At 42.1% G+C, this 20,137-nt stretch overlaps 1 protein-coding gene across 2 annotated transcripts in view; it reads right to left on the reverse strand.

Moving 5' to 3' along the window:
• dlgap3 (discs, large (Drosophila) homolog-associated protein 3) overlaps positions 1-20,137 on the reverse strand; it is a 136,364-nt gene that overhangs the window by 47,319 nt on the left and 68,908 nt on the right. For both annotated transcript variants that reach the window (XM_032536193.1, XM_032536194.1), the window contains exon 2: positions 16,976-17,050. The gene's annotated coding sequence lies outside the window, so the exon portion shown is untranslated. The remainder of the gene's footprint in view (positions 1-16,975; positions 17,051-20,137) is intronic.

Here is a 20,137-nt window from a genome sequence, read left to right on the forward strand (position 1 = left end):
ATATTCTAGTCTGTGATTATCCATCAACATACTTCCCTTTAATTTTTATCTAAATAATTCCTAATTTCTACTTTTCTAACTCAAACATTAGCTATAATTTCCAATAAATTATGTTTATTGACCGTAAATTCCAAAAATAACTGTAAAACTAAGTTAATAAGTTAGTGTTAGGTAGTGTTAAACGTTAATGTGTTGAAAAAAGGGACCAAAATGTAAGAAAAAGTAAAAAAAACATTGACTAAAAAGAGTCAACAGAAGTGTTGACTTTCAATTTGGACGGGAAGACAACACAAGGGTTAAACACAAGATGGGGCCCACTTTGGATTGTGTACCACCGATTGGACGAACAAACTTGTTAAGGAGGATATCATCTGCAACACCTGTCCCAAAGAAATGAGGTATGCGGGGAACACAAAGAACACGATTGGCCACCTCATTCATCATCATTACGATCTTGTGGAGAGAATGGTTAATACCGCCACACCAGTAGCAGCCTATATCAGATCAGGTGTGCAGTAGCAGAGGAGTGCGTAATGATCGGCATGAGAACAGGATTTGCCGTGTTGATGTTCTGCAGGCTTGAATAAAAGCCTCAAACTCACAGCAGCCATCCCTCTACTCCGTGCCAGTTCCACTACGTACTGTACCATTAAAACACTGTTCTCTTTGAACAGACTGGGGTACACAAGTTGCACTTCATAGCAACAGCACACATAGGATCAGGTTGTCCTTGATGCTTTGTCGAGCTGGTCAGCGATTCAGAGCCGACACAAAGATATTGCACAACACCTTTAGGGAGCTGTGGAATTGTAACGATGAAAGGCAGCGAGAGAGCTCTGAAACAACACACTAGAACTCCTGAATTACTGTTCTTCCAAAAAGCTTCCATGTACAAAATCAAAACGCAATGGGGCATAACATTTATCGTACAGATGTGAGAATGGTTAGCTAGCCTGGCTCAATACAAAATCTCACTTAGTAAAGCGCTCGAATTAATATGTTATATGTTGGCTGTTTTAATCCGTACAAAACCTAAAATTTTATCAAAATGACAAAGTATGGTTTTACAGGGTGTTGTTCTTTTCCTTTGCCACGTGCACTGACTTCATGAAGTCTCCGATGGTTGTCAGGCAACCTTACAGTGATGACAGACTAGACTCTACAACTCTAAATCCTTTTTTTAATCTTTTTTTTCTTGCATACAGACATGAGTGCATGGTATCAGTCCTTTCATCTAACTCTCTCTAAAAAAGCCCAAAAAGTTATATACTGTTCCTTTAACTTCATATGACCTACGTATAGTATTTAGGGCCAGGGATAGCCCACATTCATAGCAGAAATGCTTGACCTTTTATTTGAGCGACAACAAAAATAAAGACCGAAAATGTCTTTGTTAGTCCCTGACCTGTACTTTGTGATCCAGTGGAAAGGTTAGCGGGCTGACTCATGCTCACAACACACAGAAACACAAACACCCCACATGCCTGCATGCTAACATGGCGCACACGGCAGAGCGGGTTGAAAACACCCTGCCCTGACTATCTGAAAAGGTCAAGGGTTGTGGATCAATTCTGACAGGGCCACTGGGATATGGACACAGATGGTGCATAATCTCCCTTCCCCTCTGAATTATGCAGTGTGACTCTCCCCCTTCTCTCCTCTCTGGCCAAAATCACAGCCAAAACATTCATTCAGTCCGAGTCAGATTCCACTAAAAGCCCTTGTTGGTTCACACCCCACTGACACAATGGAGAGCCAATGCCCAGATCAGTCAACAACAACAAAAAACTAATTTTAAGAATGATATAAAAGATGCAGTTATTTAATTTTTTTTAGGCTGTTTTTTTTTTTTTGCTTTTGATGTCTGAAATAAATATTTAACTTGCCAAATGCAGTAACAAATGCGTTATGATTTATGTTTTGTTATAATATACTCATTTAATTTTAATACCATCTGGATTTGTGCCACTGGCGGTGAATTTGAGGACAAACTAACCGATCCTCATCTCATCTTTTATAACATAATTACATACTCATATTAAAATCGGAACAATGTCATCCAGATATGTAAAGTTTGTTTTTGATTTCAATCGCTGATGGTACATTTGACTGTTTTAGCGTCCCTGTTTCAAACTTTAAGAAAGACGTGTTCCCACATCCAACAGCGATAGATCATAGGGATGACAATGTACCTTACCATGCAAATTTAACTTCTTTCATGTGGCTCAAATGACTACTTCTGCTGTCACACAGGTAATTTAATCATTGATTAAAGTAAAAGGCTTTGATCCAAAGCGAGGTAGAGATCAAACCACATTTTTTGGGACAAATCTGGGACAGCTTTCTGCTGCCTACAAAAGCAGGGACAAAGGGGGGGGGGGAGTCCATTTCAGCTTTCCTGTTTCCTGTAAAATACTCTTTATTTTTGTGGATAACTACATGGAAAGTCCAAAATGGTCAGCAATAATGACACCGTGACATTAGAGAGAGAGAAAACCCAAATGCCCACACAAATATAAGAGAGATGTTGACAAAAGGAATAAAAGAGGAAGAGGCGGGCACAGGATGAGCTCCACTGCCTTTCAATTACTGTCCCCTCTCTCCCTATGCTCCTCCAGCTCTCATCAGAGACAGAGCTGTGAAATTAAATTGCTGAGCACATCTCGATAAACAATGCATCCCTCCACCAATCTGCCAACAGAGGGAAGGCCCAGCACCGTGACAGCGACAACACACCCATGTCAGAGCCTGATAAGTTCAGTAACTATTGGAAAGAAAACAAATCTGGGGGCTTAAATCAAAAGTGCAGTGGAGCAACTGAATGGACCAGCAAGGTGGGAGGTATTGGTGCACTGTAGGATTGGTCATGGTTCTGTACTCTGACACACTTCCCACATCTGGTCTGGGGAAATTGTTTTTTATTCCCAATCCCAATTGCTTTATGGCCCAGAGGAAATGATGAGAAGATTAGGGCTGCAACTAACGGTTATTTTTACTGTTAATAAAATCAATTAGTTGTTTGGTTTATGAAATGTCATAAAACTATGGAAAATGTTGATCAGTGTTTTTCCAATGCTTGCGATGGTGTTGTCTTGTTTTGTCAGCGACTCAAAGATATTCAGTTGACTGTCAAAAAGGGAGTGAAGATAAGATAGCATCAGAACAATTCAGCTATCTGGGAAATTGGAATTACTAAAACAAGAAGTTCTACATTCAAAGAAAACTTTCTCCCCCTTTTAGACAAACTCAAAAATAGAATTCAGTTTTGGAGGATTCTTCCATTACGACTAGTGGGCAGGGAGAACACAATTACTTTACCTCCTCCAAAACATACCAATATTCCTCTCAAAGTCCTACTTTAAAAATGTAGACTCAATAATGCTTCTTTTTACCTGCAATTATAAATCCCATAGAATAGAAAAAGAACATTTGTGTAAGTCCTGATCACGCGGAGGACTTGCACGTCCACATTTTATAAATTATTACTGGGCTACATGTATCCGTTCCATTGCATCCGTGTTAGATGCTACTGCTTTGCCTTGCTGGCGATTGAGCGAGAGGACTGTCTGCCATATTTAATCGGTGCTGTAATTTTATCTCCAACTCCTCTAAACAGAACATGTTACAAGCACAACCCCGGTTATACACAACACAAAAAAAGGATTTGGAAACAGATGTCAAAGAACTTTAAACTCAGATCGATGTCTCTCTGGTTGCCACTATTAGCGAACCCTTCCTTCCCTCCCTCTTGTCTAGACACAGCCTTTGATGTGTGGAAAGTACTCGGCATTTGTTGTAACGTAGGTGATTCATATGTACTGTAGAAGGATCATTTGCATCAGCTACAACAAAAATATGCATTACCAAAACACCATTTATTCAGATTCTTTCAAGTAAGAAATTATATAAGAACACATCTTCCTCAGTTTGAGAAAGCAGCGCCAGATAAATTGGATGACTGCCTAGGTGAGCTGGGGAGTTCAGATCACATAATATCCTGTTTATATGATAAGTTGCAAGAGATAAGGAGGCCAGCTACTGACACTGTAAAAGTGGAATGGGAAAAAGCGCTGGATCCGAACATACATAATGACCAATGGGATGAGAGTTTAGCTTATGTCCACAAGTGCTCCATAAACACACGTCACTGTCTAATGCTACATGGGCTACATTATTCCAAAGAAAGACTACATAGGATCTTCCCTGAGCTCTCTCCTCTGTGTGAAAAACGTGACACACATGTTGGTAATTTACTTCATAGTTATGTTCTTTGTTGCAAAATTCAAGGTTACTGGAGTGATATACAGTATTTAGTACCATGTCTAAGGTGTTGAATATTCAAATTGTCCCAGATTGAGTTTTAGTAAGGGCTAGCCAATGAAGCAAAGAAACTGACACTGACACAACAACACTTCTTGGCATGTGGAAGTCTCACTGCAAAGTAGTTTTTCTGGAGAAAGAAAGAGGGACCAACACTGAAGTTCTAGTTGACGGAGATAGATGGACACAGTCCACCTTGAGAGGATCCGGTTCATCCTCAAGGACAAACTAAAAGACTTTGAGAACATTTGGAAACCTTTTGGTGTTTTATCTTACAGGACAAGCAGAATCTTGATGGCAGTTCAGGGTGGGTAATTGTGGGTAGGGATTAGGGCCTCTTTGTTTTTCATTTTTTTTCCTTTCTCTTCCTTATCTTTGTTTATATAAAAAAGAAGCACTGTAACAACTTTAAATTAAGCTTTAAAATACAAATGTTTGAAACAAAAAAGGAGTAATGAAACTAGAAAATCTTCACATTTAAAAAAATGCAATCAGAGAATAAAAAAAAAAAAAGTGCTCAGACAGATTATTCTGTCACCAAAATAGTTGCCAAATAATCTAATAGTTGACAACCAATCAATTATTGAATATCTGCATGAAAACCAGTCGAAAACTCACCTTTGGCCAGAGTGAAGCTAGCTTTTCCTTGTTTCTAGTTTTTATGCTAAGCTAGGCTAACCGACTCCCGATGGAAGCTTTACACTTAACATACAGATTTGAGAGTGGTATTAACTATATCATCTACCTCTCAGCAAGAAAACAAATAAGGGAATAAGGGTATTGCTTAAGATGTTGAACTATTCATTTTACAAGTGCAGCAAAACAGTCTTGACTTCATTCATCCCCAATGCACTTTTTATTGTTGCAGTGGTGAAAAAGTACTGTCCAATTTGTCAACTAACAATCAAACGTGTTCAATGAAAATGACGAAATGACAGAAGCAAACAGTTTGATGTTGCTTGTGTAAATAACAGAGTAAAAACTAAGTGCGCTGTGTTACCAATATGTTGAATTTAAACTTGACTAAGATGTGCACACAAGGTATAGGTCCAGTATGTATTAGGTATTCAGAGTAAAAAGGGCACTTCTGCATTCAAAACCAGAGTGACAGTACCTTTCACTTTGTAAGAATATAAGAAAATCCTTTAGACAAATCTGAGTGACACTGAACTTTCACTGGCAGACGGGCCTGGCTCACATCTGCAGCTTGAATCCTAATGACTGAAGTACAGAAATAGCCAATGTAGCACAAATTGGTCCCTGTAGACAACTATTCCTCAGATTTCACCACCATGGTGCAATAAATAATATGTAGAACAGTCTCCTTCTTGTATAAAAGTATTTTATGATTAGAAGGTATATGTTTAAAGGGTTGACTAGGATAATTTTCTTTGGTAAGAAAGCTAACACAGCAGTATCTGTGTTAATCATAGACTGTATAAAAGAAGTGGGCATAGCCACCATGACGTCACCCATTGGTTTGTGGACGATCGTTTCGAAGCCTTTGAGTTTTTACATTTTTGTCGTCGACATCTTTGTTTTTTCCAGCCAGAAGTGAAAATATTTTCAAGAGAGAGTGGAGCTGGGGAGGAGTGTGTTGGAATCTGACTGAGAACCTGAGGACACCGCAGTGGTATTGATGTGTTAATCACAAGGTAGTCACACCCGAAAATGTTTAATGAGGTATTAAATCAAGTGAGAAGTAAGGTTTTTTGTCTTATAAGTCTCAATTTGCCAGATCCTTCCTCCACAGCGCTTCCGAGGAGGGTCTGGCTAGTCCACATATTATGACATGTTATGACCATTTTGGTTGATATGGTGAATGTGTTAGCGTACAGCAGCGCAACTTTAGCATTCACATGGATTGGATGTTTCTGTCCACCGGACAAATGTAAGTCCAATGTTCACTTTCTTTTAGCTCTGTTTTTGGTCCCTACCAACTCCTGAGGGAAATATCTGACTCTTTAGCAAACAGCTAGTGCCTTTCTCATGGGTATAATACAGGGGCTTTTAGCTTATCCCTAAAAACAGTTGTAGTTAGACTAAACTAAAAGCTACTGGCCTGTTTATGCAGGCCGCTACAGTCCCCACTGTGAATTTGTCACCCTGAGGTGAGGCACCGCACGGTCGACAGTCTGCCTGGTCCTGCTTAGCCTCAACCCACCCTGGAGGCCCTTGGGCACCCCTGGGCCTACCAAGCTTCCTCAGGCCCACAGTTGGTGATCTAGTTTTACAAGCTGACACATATGGGATCCCTATATTATTCATACTCCAGGGAGGTGGAGTATTGGAGTCTTAGACCATGGTGCCACAGTGGCATGGGGTAGAGGGGGTGTCGCTTCCGAGTTTCTGCATCGCCAACAGAGTGTGCATAAGTGTGTGTGTGTGTGTGTGTGTGTGTGTGTGAGTGTGCTCATTATTTCTGGATGAAAGGGGCGTTAAACTTTGATATGGGATTATGTAACATATTAGATGATCCCCATACAGCATCAGATTGTGTATTGGAAACACGCATGCACGCACGCGCACACCCAGAAAGTTTAGTAGGCTCTCTGATCCACATTTTGCACACAGAAAAATAATGCAAACACGTGCGTATATTTGCATGAATGAAATCAGAAAGGAGGAAGCACACACCCTCACAGGCAGCGAGGCTGAAAAAGGGATCAAAATCTACAGAACCATCTCTTTGCACACACAGAAAGACACACATACACACATGCACAACACACACACACACACACAAATTACTTCTCTACGCTTGTACATGAGTGGGCCTCCTGACCAGCAGAGAGGAGCTGGGAGTGAATTAAAAACCATTATCCCTTGCGCTAAAGCGGTTACAGCCGAAACCTGAGAGCCCTCACCGGAGGGAAGAGATGGAGAGACTACAGACGGAGAGAGGGAGATAAGCCAGAGCAATGGAGAGAGTGACTTTAGGACAAATGGAAACAAGGGGAAAACAGATGGGGGAGAAGGTGACGAAAGGATAGAATGAAATGGGGAAAAACAGTGATGGAGAGAAAGATTGGAACGACAGCTCATGACATTCTTCTGCCCCTCTGCGTAAGGTGAAACTGGCTGACGGGGTGCCTTTCGGGCTTGTTTTTTTATTTTCACCTCTCGCACATCTTGTTCTTATCTCACCTCCACTCCCCGTCTTTGCCCTCTCTCTGTTCCATTTCCCTCCATCACTTTGTCACAGGTTTATGGTTTCCTTGGAAAGATGACATCACATTAGTCACACTGTTTAATCAAATGTCATTATCATTTCACAGAAGTCTTTCCGTGTGCATGCGAGAGTGTGTCGCTAATGTCACATCCACTCTTGTCAGGAACAGAAGATTTATCCCTATGGGGACTCATCCCACAGCTCTCAGAGAAAATTTGAACCAAGATGAGGGGAGAAGGGTTTAGAGAAAGCCCAAAAAGAGATGAGGAGGAAGTGTGTGTATGTGTGGTAAAGTTCAAGATAGTAAAAATAAAAAAACGTTTGAAAGGGGTTAAGGAACGATGAGGTTGAAAGAGAAGGGGGCCAACGAGCAATTATGAAACAAAGGATAAGAAAAAGAAAGGACAAGTGGAGTTGCTGTCTGCAGGAGAGACAAGGACAGGAAGTAGAGAGGAGGATGCAGAGCAGCAACGTCCTCGAGAAGTGGGTATGGGTTAGTTGTGGTGCTGGTGGGTGTGAGCCGGGCATAATCCTTGTATCCCATTGTGTTCTCTTTTCAAACCAATTATTGTCTTCTGCAGCCCTATGAAAAAGAGTTAATGAGGGGAGCAGAGCTTTGGAGTGTCAGGGCACAGTCAGGGGAATGGAAATAAAAAAAAAAATCGAAGGATGGAGAGAACCAGAGGATATGGGGGAAGAAATGTGGTGGCGATTGCAAAGGGATAGAATGTAAAATAAGTGAGACAGAAGAGGAAAAAGTCAAGTGTCAGGGAGGCAAGCAGCTCAGTGATGCATTTTGTATGCCCAAAACTCTCTGTTCCCTCTGCACTGTCACATACAAATCTTCCTTTTTCCCTTCTTTTTCCTTTTGTCACAGAAGCGAAACTAAAACTAATTACAAGTAGTAATCTGGTTTGGCTTTATGGGAAAAAAAAGAAAAAGATAATCGACCGAATGAACTACAAAGAACCTTATATCAAATATAAGTCCTGGTACGATAGCTGAAGACAGATATTTCCAAAACAACATAAATGACACATGTGGTAAGCTTTGTGAAAACTAAAATACTTGGTTAAGTTTAGGAAAAGTTCATGGTTTGTATTAAAATAAGTTTATTTGTTAAGTTAAGTTACGCACATAAATATGTTACATAAGTTAAAATAAGACAATCTTGATATTTGATTTTAAATGGGACGTGAAGATTCTCCCGGACAAAAGACCTGTGTTGGACTCCTCCATCCACGCGGACCTCTAGCCTGGTCCTACCTGACTCTGGTACATTTCATGTGTACAGAGAGTCTGGCCACTCTCCATTGACAAGTGTTAGCTGAAATTTGAAACTATTGGCTCTGCCCAGAGCCACTCTGGATCGGCCATAACCAATCGCTAACGTTTGGATGTGACGTCGGCTTAGCATCGTTAGCCTTATCTAACTCCTTCACCCCTAATGGAGCAAGCTGGAAAATCAAACTTTTCCCGAACCCAGTGAGGAGGAGGGCCACAACATCATGGCCATCAACAACACTAAGCAAAGATTGTTCTTACTCGGGGTTTAACTTCTGGATATGCGGCAGCGATGCCACAGCGGACCGAATGGCTTTGCTCACATCTTTCTCCGCCGCCATTAGTACGGACCTACAACTCCAACTAGCGCACAACCCCAACGTCATTGTTGTCAGCCACTTCCTCTCTTTGCTGATTGGACCGCCAAAGATTTAGCAGGAGAAAGCCCAAGAATATACCACAAACCCAGACGGTGTACTGAAGGAAAATGAAAATTGAGTAGAAGTGCGTAGGAGGGCGAAGCCAGGCTACCTTGAAGTCACCTTCGCAATCTTTCTCGCTGAAGTCACCTTTAAGGTAGCCAACCGTCCCGTTGTTGTCTTCTGTCCCCCAGAGAACGCCCCCGTGTGCCCCATGTGGTGTTTTATTTTCGCGCTGTTGCGTCCCCCGGAGACCGCAGATTGTGTCCCGGCCACCGCCGCCGTCTCCCGCGTGTGGCGTTTAATTTCCCCGTTGTTGCGGATCGTGTCCCGGCGTACGAAAAAAAGGAGATGAACGTGTCCGTGTGCACAAATCAAATGATTATAAATAACGTGACCATTTCACAAACTGCCGTGAGACCTTGTTGTTGAAGCACATGTTTTTTCAGCTGTGCCTGGCAAGACCGATCACTGCAGGAGCATAAATGCTGCGAGTGACTCAAATTCGCCCAGATACAACACACACACCGGCACTCATGTGTGAAAACACACTAACACACTGTGTGCAAGGCTCGAATCTGTTGAATTTTACAGCTTCAGAACTGCACCTGACCTACCTCACTTTACCAGCTGCTTTCTGAGACACATCGGATCTGTTTTAGGCTCTAACGCTCTTATTATCTGCACCGACAACTCAGTCACAACTGAAAATGAAATGCAGCGAGAAAGATTGCGGCTGAGATGTTGATAATGACAAATGAGGAAGTGATTTCTTTTTTTTTAGCAGGCTCTTTCGTGTGATTGTGTTTATTAGAGTGTGCAAGATGGAGAGAAGGTGGCAGAGAAAGAGAACACCGGAGAGATGTCGCAGCAGCGATGAAGTAGAAAGACAAGAGAAAAAAAGAAAAAAAAAGACGCCGGAAAGTTTTCACCTTCCCCTTCGAAAATCTCGACGCTGCATTCTTGTCACTCGTCCGCGTGATCAATGAGAGAATGTGTGAGGAATACAGGAGAGGGAAAAGGACAAGATAGCTTGCTGCTCTTAGTCAGCAGAGAGAGAGAGAGAGAGAGAGAGAGAGAGACAGAGATACTGCATGCATTTATTACAATATTCACACATTCATTAGTCTATATTGTTTTAAAATTCTATGAGAACCTGTGGATAAAACCAACTCCCCCTCATCAAATCAATGTAAACACAACCTCACCATGAAATCAAGATCACTCAAAGCATAAGAGCAGCATTGTTAGTTGATTAGGAGCAAACACAATACAAAAATTACATCTGGGCAGGATTACTGCTAATCTGTCGCAATACACATCATCCTCTGATGTGTATGTAATTGGCAGAGTAGTTATTGAGTGTTTTTTACATATTAAGCATTCACACAGGAGGATCAACGCAAATTTTCCATGCAGGGAAGGTTTTGAAGCACTTTGTCTGTTTTGTCTCAGTCAAACAATACTACACAAGAAGACTATTTTATATCTGACAACAGTCCACCGAGACACTCTTTTCCTGATTAAATGATTTGAATTAGGCGGTATGCACTTGTGATGTGAATTTTTGGAATATTAGGGCTTGGCAAAGACTTGAATCTCTGCAATGAAGATGTGTCAGTTCACTGATCAGCAGGGCAGGGCCTGACCAAGATAACAAATCAGGACCAACATCTCACCTCAGTTTCCCTGATGCACCTTTAAGCATCGCTGCAAAAATAGTTCGACAATTTATCTTGTCTACAGATTTGTTTAAAGATGAAAAATAAATAGTAGTACATTTTTTACAAGTCAAATATGATCTCATGGCATAACAGCAATGTCAGCAATTTTGTTACCATCTGAGCTGTCTGCAGGCACTTTCACAACATACTTCAATTGTACTTAACAACATAAGATCACTTCAATTTTATTACTGCAAAATGGGATTCTCAAGCAGACAAACTGACCAACACATATACAATAACAGATCGCTACTTGTGGAAATTATTGCGATACTATGCTGTATCGATTTTTTTCTTTTTCCCCAACCCCTAGTCCGAACAAAGTTGGCTAGGACACAAACGCACAACTTAAAGCCTGACGAAATAGATTTTTGTGTAATGGACTGTATTTATATATAGCACTTTTCTAGTCTTAACAAATACTCAAAGCGCTTTTACATAGTACAGGAACCGTTCACACACATTCACACACTGTGGCCGAGGCTGCCGTACAAGGTGCCGCCGGCTCATCACACACATTCACACTCCGATGGCGCGGCATCGGGGGAAACTCGGGGTTCAGTGTCTTGCCAAAGGACACTTCGACATGGGACTGCAGGGCCAGAGACTGAACCACCAACCTTCCATTTGGCAGGAACCCACTGTGTGATCTGCAGAGTAAAATGCAGAGGTCTCACAAACAACACCTCAGGGTCGCCATGGCAATCCATCTAATCGTTTATGTAATCTAATAGTTAATGAGACAATTCACTGAAAGCCCCAAATATGTGCCACCACGGGGGTGCATATTTGTGGCTTTGAAAGAAGATGAAAAGTCAGGGCATCAGCAAAGTCATTAGGATTCATCCTTTTGGGGAATGTGATGAGGAGAACGGAAAGCTGTATCATCTGGGTTAGCTATCAAAGTTCCTATTTCATTATAGTGGTGGACCAAACTATTGTGACATTTCCTTTTGGTTTTTCATAAAGTGTCATGTTCATTTAGTAGGTTTTTTTTGTCATGTTATTTAAGGACTTTAAAGACGTTACCCTCTTGACACTGAATTACTTTTTGTTGACATTTCCTGCAGTGACGCCCTGTGTTCAGGTCATTAGCTGGCGTTTTGCAGAGCTCTCCGACTGCCAGCACTAATTCTGCACATTTAATTGGCCATCAAATACCGAAAAACCCCTCTGACGGAGACCAACTTAGGCTGACTGGCCAAAACTGCTCCCAACTCTATCGCTGGCTGATTACGTCTGAAATTTGTGCCAAGATGTTTTAGGAGTGTCCTGAGTCCACAAAGAGAGTGTGTTGGGACCGTCCTTACCGTTTCCTGGTCCTAGCATATTTATGTAGAAATAGAAATGGGTGGGAATGTGTGTGTGTGTGTGTGTGTGTGTGTGTGTGTGTGTGTGTGTGTGTGTGTGTGTTCTAACCGATGGCCACTGGTCATGCGATCCATGCTGCTGTCTAATTATCCCGATGTGATGGATGACTTTGATTAAATCATATGAAGGCTGGGGCAGTCACTGCCTCCCTCTATCGCTCACTTCCTTTGACTGACTGACACACACACACACACACACACACAAGTTGGAATCCCTATATTTCAATCTCTTTTTCTTTCACTCACTGTATGAGACTTGAGTATTTCAGAACAGATGAGCCCTGCTTTCAACACTGATAAAAGATATTCATTAATCATGTGGAGCGAGCGATAATGAGAGAGAGAGAGAGTGAGTGATTGACACCGAGAGACGAGACAAAAAGGAAAGATGGGCCGATAGAGATGCAGAGAAACAGACAATCAGAAAGAATATACTATCACAGTCATTTCACAACTAATAATGCTTGCTTAATGTTGATTTTCACACAGAATAACTGATCCTGAACTGATCTTCTCATCAAACATTAGATGAGCGAGAATGGGACAACTCTGTTCATCATTTTAATCATTTATAAGATTCATCTCAGTAAATGTTCTGGAATGTTTGTATTTCTTTAAACCAATCACAATCGTCGGGGGTTCGGAACTGGGAATGACGTCACACCGAACCGCGTTCCAGTAAAAAGTCAGAAAACAGTTATAATTAACAGGGCCAGGTCAGCCATTGCTAGCAATACTAGTTGATAACTACGCGTTATGCAGTATTCTGTATACCACAGCAACATGTCCACGGATAGAAGATGGCCAGTACTGTGAGTTTCATCTTTCAAAAAAAAAAAAAATACTGTGCATTTGGTCCCCTGTTGAGTTCAAGTTGTTGCCTCTTCTCTGAAATTAACAACAACCCAATTCATTTTTTAAAAGACCTACAGGAGCCCCGCGGCACAAAATAGTGAACACATGTATTGCATGCTTTGTTGTTATCTCCCTTTTATTGTGTCCATTTTCATTTGAGTAATGCAAAGCGGGAGCTACAGCTTTTGACAGTGACAGATGGCCTTGTGTTTGTGCAGCAAGAAGAAGAAGAAGCGGGAGAGTAAAATCTCTTTTTTGATTTAGGAAAATGAAACAATCCCGTAGGAATGATAACTCAAAAGTAAGTTTATTTTCTACTGCTGCGTCAAATATAAAAATAAGTAATGACATCAAATAACATTCCTGTATTAAGTTGTTGAGAAAGGGGTTGGCACGCAGGACTGCTAATGAGAAAAATGATTATCAGGCTAATTCTCTTATCTGCTGCTGATAAGCTGCACTGCAGATAATCAGAAACACAATTGATAACCAGTACTTCTGCAGGCTCTCTTCTTTCTGCCTCTTCACAGCTACACAAACCAAAGTACACATATCCTGACGTGATTGCTAATCAGACGGTGTCCTTCAGTGCAACGAAAAGGTGCCGTTTGAAGAGCTACTCTCTCAGAAACCAAATACTTACAGCAAAGACGCTAGGCACAGAGCCACAAATCCATATGCACGTGCAAGGCAAGTAGACTAGACACATGCATGGCAGGGCCTGTAATGAACACCCGCCCACCCGCCACATGCAGGTGTATTTTGCAATTGGTGGGTAACACTGTCAATGTGCCACATTGGCAGGTAGCCAATGAGAATTGAGAGTTTCAGACGCGTAACTATCGGTAGGCAGGGTACGCAGTTGCTTACGGGCCCGAACCAATCAGGGTCCCGCATCACTGGAAGACATTGATTGACAGCCAGGGCCCCCTATCCTATCGCATTTTCATCACTTACAACAATCCCAGAAGGCCCACGTGCAGCCACTGACCAAGTGGGAGTAAGAACTGGTCAAATCAATTTCCTTGTTTCTGATATGAAGACGAGACGTGTGTGACTCGAACATTTCACATTTACCAACACAACGTACAACGTAAGACGTCCTGCCAAAACATGTACACATTTTAACATCAATGTACGCTGTAACGTTTTTTCACTATAAAGTCGCTGAAAGCTGCTGCTGTTTCCTGTCCGCTCGCTGCAGCGCGGGGGGCTGCTCCGTTCCCCCTGCGACTGACGCACACACACATAAACACACACAATGACACACGGTGGATACAGGGAAAACCACAGATGAGATGTACGGAATGACCTAAAGTGAGGACAGCTACGTTCATGAAGGTGCATTGATAAGTTAAAGGGCAGTAAGTACTTCCCCCCTACTACAGCCCCTAATGACGGTGCAATGTCCACGAGTAGGCAACCATGAATAGGACAGAATCGGATCATAGAGACACAGCAATTCATGTTTTTCTCCTTTATGAGGCAGAAAAGGGGCTGGTAAAAAGTGACTGCGGCAGGTGGATTTTTAAATCAAAAAAAGTTCACTTCAGGCCCTGTGCATGTGACAATGTAAACACACCCCCACACAGGCACTCACACAGAAGTAGAACTTGAGTGAAGGGGAAAAAAAATGGAGGGAGGTGACTCATCTCTGCAAAGTACTCCTCACATGACATCAATTTAAAGCTTTTGAAGGAGTTCACTGTTAAAGAGATGCTGGAACAAACTGCAATGCATCTCTTCCAGGGGGGGACATTTATCAATAACAATGCTATAAACAACACTATGTACAATTTTTATTGAATCATCTGCATTTTGCAAAATCAACACTTTTGTTGATGCTTTTTATCACTGTTTTTTTAAACTTCTTCTCACGTTTTTGTCCTTGTTTTTCAACACTTTTAAATTAGGAATTATTTAGACTAAAATTAAAGGAAAGTATGTTGATGGATAATCACAGACTGGAATATGTCAACTTTTACTCAAGACTATTTTGAAACCTTTTTCAATTTCTTTCTTCAAATGTTATAAAAATTGAATATGACACCCCAAAATTAATAAAAGTAGAGATTTGTACTTGCCAAAGAGCGTTGTGTGAAATCAATCATGTTATTTTGGGTAATTAAAAACCACATTGATATAGGAAAACGGGTCAATATGACCCAAGGACAGCATGAGGGTTAACTTTTGATTTTCATTTTAAATGATCCAGTGTTTTACAAAAGCAAAAATTTGTACTTCACAAGGCTATTAATTTGCAAGTAACCATAGCAGCAAAACTTATAATTTACTGATTGAACCTAATATGTGTGTGCATTTATGGTAAGTGGCGATGGTAAAAGTAGGATTCACACTGTAGAAACCGATGGATACGACAGAGGAAACGTCTTCACTCGCCACCTCCACCGGGGCCGATATTTTCTTACATTAGGACACCTAATAATCTGTGATGCTTACATACCGGGCACACACACCCTTGAGATGTGAATCACCGTGCACTCACCCTGACAGCAATGACAGGCATGACATATCACCATAGCAACAGTGCAAAGCCATGTTGGGGTTTGAATGCAGAGGTTTTCCAGTGGTTGCGCTACATTCTGATGAGCCTGTGATTTCACCTTTATAGAACATCACAAGCCATTCTGCCTTTTAACACCATCCCATCAGAGAAAATGACCCCCCCCCCCCCACACACACACACACACTCACACAGCACTTTGTCTTTAAGTAGCTCCATCTCTTTAGTGATGACTAAGTTGAAGCTTCAGAGCTCAGTATTGTCTGGTTATTCTGACTCTGGTCAAAAAAGAGGGATGCATGACTGTATTTGCCGAGGTGGTGATAAGAGCGGGGGATAAATAGGGAGTTAAGTGGTTTTAGCCAGTAAGAGAGGGACAGTAGATAGCTTCCAGACAGCAGATGGACTGGAGAGTGCTGGCGTCACAGCGATAACAGAAAACTCAGGAGAAAAGGAGGGAGAGTGAGGAAAGGAGGAGACTGAGGCTAAGAATAGTAGTACAACCTCAGGCCAGTACAATCAGTCGGCACTGCCTGCTATTTTTTACTTTACTATACTGTTCCAGCCAGCACTTGTCTGACATCTTTCTCTTCTCTCTTTCTGTATCACTCTCTCCCTTAGTTATTTTCCAAGATGTAAGGCCAACTTTGTCTCTCAGCATTCCTACGTAACCTTGGGTGCATTCTGTGACTTCTGCTGCATTCCCTGCACACGCATTGTAGGTACTGCTTAAACTGTTGGATTTAGTGTTTGGCCATAAATGTGGACTGCAGCTTCAAAAGCATATCACCCACAGAGAGTAACTCAATCAATACTGCTTCACTGCTTCATGTGAGATCAAACACAAGACACAAGAGGCTGAGGAGAGAGTGAGTGATGCGCTTCTGAGCCACACTTGCTAAGAGCAGCTTCACTGTCGTGGCTTAATCCTTGAGAGGTTCCACTGGGAACCCTTATGTACTCTTCCAGGGATTAATTTCAAGGACGCAAAAGACAGAAGTGGGATGTCCGGGTGCTACCGGAAATTCCACAGATCTCCCTCTTTTTAGGCTTAATGTACCACACCTTCCGCTTTCTTTGTGTTTAGGTTGCTCCTCAGATCTCTGCAATGTAAATCCAGACAGCTAGCTAGACTATCTATCCATCTGATTTTTCTGTTGCACGTCTAAACCAACGTTTACACACACGTTCCACTAAAACAAGTTCCTTCCCGAGGCTGTTTTGCAGAGACCTTGCATCCTTGTGTTTGGGGCTTAGCGCTGTGGAGGAAGGTCTGGCAATGCGAGACTATCACATGCTCTACCTACCACAGTCTCATCAGGAAATGGTGCTCCATGTCTTCAGGTAGAAACGGTCGGCTAAATAACTCGCTCTCGGTCGCTCTGCAGAGAGGAAGACACAAAGAAAACCAGAGAAACATCAGGGAAGCTCAAATTGCAAAAAAAAATGAAGTGAACTAATCTGTGCAAACATTATCGTACCTTGCAGGAAGCGCTACGCTCTGTTTCTCTTTCATTTCTCTACAGTACATCCCTCCCTCTGTCATGGGAAAAGCACCCCTCCTCGTAAAATAGTCCCCGGCGGTGCCGGAAGATGCAACGTGGTGGAAAATGTGCCTCTTGGTCCCAAAATCAGAAGCTCCCCTGCCTAGCTAAGGCGACAGATACCAACAAACTCCCTGCCTGGAGCGCTATAGGCCCTGGACCCACAAATACAGGGACAATGGGGCATGTGAGGAGGGGAGAGTAACATTAGCGTTGGAAATAAAGGGTTGGGAGTGAGGAATGAGAAAAAATAGAGGCACAAGAAAGAGACCTAAAGAGGAGGGGATGACTAAGAGGCCAACGGCTTAATTGAGTGTGTGCTGCGTCCAATTACCTCCTAAAGGTAGAAGAATGGGTGAAATCAATCACTCACTGGGGCTCACACAGAAATAGTACTGTGTTTCTCCTTATTTCAGAACATGTGTGTAGACAAATGTGCTCATACTAACGGAGATAATGGGACAAAAGAAAAAACTAAGCATTGTGCCTTCAGCCTTGTTGTGTTTGAGTGAGCTAAATGCTACTGAGCTGACTGCAGTCGCTTTGGAGGATGCCACGGGGTTCCGCACACTTTATTACCCTTCCTATTACCAATTAGCAATAGTCCAGTGATTACTATTATCTGTTAGCATTAGCTCCCTGGGCTGTTTTCTTTCTGTCATGATTCTGTGCCTCATTATAGCTGACGCTCAACCTCAGCGTGTGTTAGGTTGAGGCTCCATGGCAACAGCGGCTATAGTACACAGACTATGTTTACAGTGTGAATCCATGTGAGGATTCGAGATGACGCATTCCTAAAATGCCACAACAAGAGCCTGATTCATTTTAGTGACGTTTTAGTGTAATTATATTTTGCCAAGCAAAGTAGAGTTCTGTCACACATAGTCGCATTCAGAGACCACTGTGCATAGTTCATGATTATAGAGGGATTTTAATATGCATTGTGCGACATGAGGCGCAGTAGCTTGGCCAATCCTACACGGAGGATCCGCTGCTGTCGTTCGTCAAGCGAAGCATGGCAGATGCTCTCATGAGCTCCCATTGATTTGCCAAAAAAGTGTGTACGTGTGTGTGTACGCGTGCACATGCGCGAGGGTGGGATGTGTCGCTAGCTAGCTGCAGAGATAATTAGAACACAACTCTTTTGCTGTCCCTGCAGGCCACTGATCCAGCTGCTTTCATCTAATATAGGTCAGCTGTGACAAAGCCCTCAGCATGGACACTGATCAGCTCTGCTAGCTCTCTCATACATATAAAATGCTGTGAAATTCATGCAAAAACACACATATGGAGAGGCATATGTAGGGTACAAGTACGGTACAGGCATACGCACTGAGACATATGCAGGTAAATAACCACACTACAGCCTCTGCATTAATGATCTACAACGGGTGTGTGAGTTCAGAAAAACTCTCACAACTTAATCTGCCAACCCGTTTCCAGCTCCTGCCCACACACTGTCTAATGCAAAAATACATCAGCGCAAATCAGTAACTTCGAGCTCATCACAGCAAAAGAAAATATTGCCAGACATTGTTGATGCAAATTCATTCACTTGTTTTCAAAATCAATACCAGACTGGAAATTGTTAGTGTCTGTGACAGTAATTTTGTGTGTATAATACTGTGGCGTAAGAATTGCATTAGTTACATTCATTTTTGGTACTCGGATGTAATGAATACAAGTACCACGAACGTCAAATTAAAATTGGACAGAGCAAAGAACGTGTTGAAGAAATCCATCTAAATTCTGATTGTTTTCACATCTGTAGACCAATCCTAGTTGTCATGCAGTCATAACATTTCATATCATATGATACTTTCAGTTACATAAAGCTTCATAGTAATACAGTTGTTTCTGATAAAGTCAACTGAAAGTATAGTTACCAGACTTTTTGTTTACCAGTAAATTCTCAGAAATCTTTTTCTTTTGCTTGGCTTTTTTTTGTGAGATTATCCTCTCTCTCTCTGTTTTCTTTTAACATAGCTGGAAAAGCAAATTGTTCTTGAACACTCTGTTCTTTGGCAACAACTGTGGGACTCAAAGTTCTCCTCTGCATAACCTCTAAAAATGCAGAGAGGGCTACAGCTTAGTTAACAGTAAATCCTCTACATCCTCAAAAAACACTTTCTCAAATGCATACGCAACACTCCGACTCAGTCGCTGTACTTCCACACCGACGTTTAGTAGCATGTACAGTCGAGCCACTCCACTACCTGCTCACACGGGATCCAGGGGCCAAGACTGCAGAGCTTGATGGGATGTAACCTGAAGAGCAGCTTGAGAAAAGCAATTATTTTCTCATTTTTTTTCCTCTACGCACTACACTATGTTGGCTCCTCTATTTCAAAAGCCACATTCATTATGTGATGTCCAGAGTACGAAAAGTGACTGCTTCACCTCCCCAGGTGTTTTGTTCAACCTATTGTGTTGATGAACAACCCAACAGAAGAGCATCATTATCTTCTGTCTACTTTACTACAGGGGACTCGCTAATGGGGCAATAATTGGTGCAAATTACAAAGTGAACAAGTAGTGGCGTAGCCCTTTGGGATGGCTTGATTGAGAGTCCTACGCTATGTCGCATTGCGGGAGATCAATGCATTCACTTGACTCTAATCACCACTTTTTGTCTTCATTCAGCCTCTCTTTATTTTTTCTCCCTACGCATGCCCGGAGAGTACAAAGCTAGCTAGTGGGATCATGCAAGGCTTTTAACAACTGCGGCTATTTATGCAAATACAATCAATATTTGATAGTCCCTTCCTCTACCGACTCTCTCTCCACTCTCACTTCATCTCTCCATCTCTCCTTTAACAAGCGACTGCAGCAGGGGCATTAGCTAGGGCAGACGTGCGCCAGGGAGTCCCTACAGGGCTGAGCAGCGAGGCCAGTTCATACCAGACTAGGAGAGGACAGGCTTGT

This window comes from Etheostoma spectabile, chromosome 14 (genome assembly GCF_008692095.1).
Source record: "Etheostoma spectabile isolate EspeVRDwgs_2016 chromosome 14, UIUC_Espe_1.0, whole genome shotgun sequence".
Classification (NCBI taxonomy): domain Eukaryota; kingdom Metazoa; phylum Chordata; class Actinopteri; order Perciformes; family Percidae; genus Etheostoma; species Etheostoma spectabile.